This window comes from Alosa sapidissima, chromosome 5 (genome assembly GCF_018492685.1).
Source record: "Alosa sapidissima isolate fAloSap1 chromosome 5, fAloSap1.pri, whole genome shotgun sequence".
Lineage (NCBI taxonomy): Eukaryota > Metazoa > Chordata > Actinopteri > Clupeiformes > Clupeidae > Alosa > Alosa sapidissima.
The window spans coordinates 23,279,994-23,283,835 of record NC_055961.1 but is presented as its reverse complement, the minus strand read 5'-3'; the positions used below and the strand labels follow the sequence as shown (position 1 = coordinate 23,283,835).

The 3,842-nt window shown below is 49.7% G+C and overlaps 1 protein-coding gene across 1 annotated transcript in view; it reads left to right on the top strand.

Moving 5' to 3' along the window:
• The first annotated feature begins 295 nt into the window (after nt 1-295).
• Nucleotides 296-3,842, top strand: part of LOC121709692 (protein sprouty homolog 3) — a 10,802-nt gene continuing 7,255 nt past the window's right edge. Inside the window, exon 1 of the mRNA XM_042093269.1 lies at nt 296-1,016. The gene's annotated coding sequence lies outside the window, so the exon portion shown is untranslated. The remainder of the gene's footprint in view (nt 1,017-3,842) is intronic.

Genomic DNA, 3,842 nt, shown 5'->3' with positions numbered 1-3,842 from the left:
AGTGAGCAAGAGAGAGAGAGAGAAAGAGAGGAAGAGAGAGAGAGAGAGAGAGAGAGAGCGCAGATTCAGTTTCAGTCCTGATGGTGCCACTTAGCCATTAACTCCCTCCAGCAGCCCATCCTCCTCTCTACCATTCACAACACTGGACCCCCTCAGCACACACACACACACACACACACACACACACACACACACACACACTCCCCCTTCAGTCTGTCCCTCCTCCCTCTTCCACCCCCCTGTCTCTCTCCTTCTCCCTCTTTCTCTCTCGCTCCCTCTGTGTCTCTCACATGCGCGTAGGCACTCACTCTCTCTCTCTCACACACATACAGACACACACTCACTCAGCTCTTCGAGCATGAGTGGATGAGGCAGGAAAGACTGATCAGAGAGAGAGAGAGAGAGAGAGAGAGAGCACAAGGGAGTGTGAGTGAGACAATCCAGGACTCACACTTTGGACTCAAAGCAAGAGAGAACGAGAGACTGACACAGAGAACGAGAGAGGAGGGAAAAGAGACAAACTACAGACCTATAAAAAGATCTCTCGACAGCTCGTGAGGAAACTGTTCTCCAACCTTTGCCTCTTTTGCTGTTTTTTTTATACCTCTCTTCTTCTCTCCAAAGAGCGTGGAAACTCTTCTTATCTCTGTTGGAATATTTCAAGTGAGGCTCTTTTTTTCAGTCCTCTTCCATTTGTGTAATTTTTTGCAAACTAGTGTGTGAACCAGAACTCGGACACTGGCTTGACTAAACTCTGACCAAAGACCTGTCACCGCCGCATGCTGGGGCGCATTGCACGGGGCATGACAAGCCCACGGAACCGGACTGGCTAATCTTCTAGAAGAGCCTGGTCCTGGTTCTGCTTGAGGAAAGTGGTTCCAGGGTGACCCGAGGTGACAGCAGAAAGACTTGCGCTCTTCCTGATCTGAACAAGCCTGATCGACCCCCTGACCGACCCTCTCCACTGCATCCAAACTCACTGTCAGGCTACATTATGGATCTCCCCCCTTTCAGAGGTGAGTAACAGGCCCAGTAGGTTGACTGGCTGACACTAGAACAGTTCTGGGCTGGTTTGGGTGAGTTTCATACTGCTTCAGTGCCAGATGAGAACTGCACCAGGGCCAGATCAGTTCCTCAGATGGCTGGTGTGGTAAAACTTTGTGCTTTGCAAACTCAGTGCTGAGTTGCTTAATTAGGTTGGAGTACTCAAGAAAATCCTGCCATTGCAATTGGAACATTAGGGGGAAAAGATAGGTATTGAGTGTACTTTATCTCTCTTTTTCTTCATCCCTCACTCATGTCTCTTTTTCTCTCTCTCTCTCACGCATCCTCCATGTTATCCAGTTCGTTCAGTTTTTACTTCCTCCTTCTCATGTATGTTTTTGGCCTCCTTTCTTGGTGTGCTTGTGGATGTGTGTGTACTCAGCTGTTCTCTCTGTGTGTCGTTCTCCCTCTCTCTCTCTCTCTCTCTCTCTGTCTCTCTGTCTCTGTCTCTCTGTTCGGCGCTCAATGGGCAGCCAGTGGTGGAGCATCAGGGCTCTGGCTGTGCTGGGCTTGGCACTGGCCTGGGTTAGGTATTGTGCTGGGGTGGGGACTGGCCTGGGTTAGGAACTGTGCTCGGGTGGGACGGGTTGGGAAGGGGATGGGGGCGAGGGGACACATGGATGGGCATTGATCGCAGCCAAGGTCGGGAAGCGTCGATACATCCCCGCACTCGCTGACAGCCAGACAGATCATAGGCCTGATGGGAGAGATGGAACGACAGGGAAAGAGTGTGTTTGCTGGGGGATTATAGGCTGTATGATTACCAGATTCAGTATGACTTCTAAATCAAATGATACAGCGGAATCTGTATGAATTAATTTGAAGTGATGCTCTGGATTCTGTATGACTTGTGAATCATATCAAAATAATGCAATAGATTTTCTCTGTGCGTTGACAGTTGAAAAGTGAAAAGTTGGTGGCATTGGATTCTGGAATAGAGACTGGCAACTAGAGATGTTCTCCTGAGGAGGGCTGAGACTGAGAGAAAAAAATGTATACATGTAGGCATGTTTAACACCCACTGTGCATTCTGATAGATCACTGTTTCAAGTTCACAAGTTCCTTTTTACTTTTTGAAATGTTGATGTGTAACTTGATATTTGAAATTTGATATTTAGACAGCAGCATTTGAGCCGAGGCTGTGTTGTTTTTCAACTTATCGCTATCCTAGCTATCCTCTCTTTTATACTTTCCTCAGTCACTGTCACATTCCTCCTATCTTTCTCTCTATGACTCAGTGCTCTGTTCCTTTCTTCACTTTTCTCTTCTCTCCTCCCTGCCCCCATCTCTCTCTCTCTCTCTCTCTCTCTCTCTCACTTCCTCCTCTTTTGCCCGGACTTGCTGGTCTGCAGTGTCTATTTCAGTCCTTCCTGGGGGGTCAGATTCGGGTACATCCGGAATCTCATACAGTTTATTGTCATTCAATCCCGCTGCAGTCCCAAGGGGGGTGGTAGGGACACCAGGGTCTGACCCTGGGTCCTACTGCCCATCAGCTCAGTGGGCCCTGCCCAGGTGGAAGCTGCGCTGGTGGGGGCTCAGCCCAGCCAGGGGCCCACGAGCCCCAGGAGCCCCCAGGAGGTCCATTAGCCTGATTGCAATGGGGCCCCCCCCCCCCGACACCAGCGTGCAGGGCCAGGGACCGGGCTTCCCTTCCCTCCCCACCCTCCCCATCCCTCACCACCTCCCGCTAGGAGCTAATCAAAACCGGACCAATGAGCGCCAATCAGTCCCAGCCAGCCCCATCTTTTTCTGTTCACAAGGAAGAATGTTCAAATGTACTTTTTTAATGTGTGTGTTTCTCTATGTGTCAAAATAGTGTATAGTAAACTGTATTTCAAGCAAATAAGCATACAATTCAATTCAAAATGTTATGTATTTATGTATTGAATGATTAAGAGGAAGGGATGGGTTTATAGAAGAGGTGTAGGACATGAGGGGAAGCTGAGGGGAAGGCTGAGCCAGAGTGTGAATGGAGACTAAAGATGCTCTGGGGAAAATGGCGATACAATCGTGACAGTGCTCCTTCAGGAAGTCTGACTCTGAACTCCGGATGGCGCTGAAGGAGGATCTCTGAATGGGCATCAGTGATGACGTCACAGGCAGAGGAAGAAGAAGCTAGGGGTCAGTGCCTCTGCATAGCTCAGGAGGAGGAGGAGGAGGAGGAGGCAGAGAGGGCAGGCAGTTTTAAAATAGCCGGCTATCATGATGTCATTGTAACTCCCACTACCCTTCGCTGGTCAATGAACACCCCTCCACCCCACCTACACACACATTCTCACACACACAAATACACACACACACACGGAGCCTGCCCCTGCCGATAAGTGGAGGTGGTGGAGATTGACCTCCATTTGGCCAGGTCAGTGCTACTCGAGAGTTACCAAGCTACCCTCCTTTAGTGCTGCTGTTACCCAGCTGACTGCAGTGAGTGATGGGGGAAGTCATCCACAAACACAGGCTTCACAACTAAAGCATCATCCCTCAGACATGGCTACAGACCTGTTCATGGTTGAAAGAACAAATGCACCCCAGTCTTATCTCCTAATTTCTCTTTATCTCTCTCTCTCTCTCTCTCTCTCTCTCTCTCTCTCTCTCTTTTTCTCTCTCTCTCTCTCTCCCTCTTTCCTCTCTGCTTTCCTCTCACTTGCTCCTGGGGCACGGTGTTGAATTTCTCCGAGCCAGTAGTGTGTGGCGATTGTTATGAATAATATGCGGCCCTCATCCTGTCCCTGCTCTGGGTTGGGTTACTCTGGCCAAGGATGTGTGCAAGGTAACTGGCGCATGGAGCCTCGGGACGC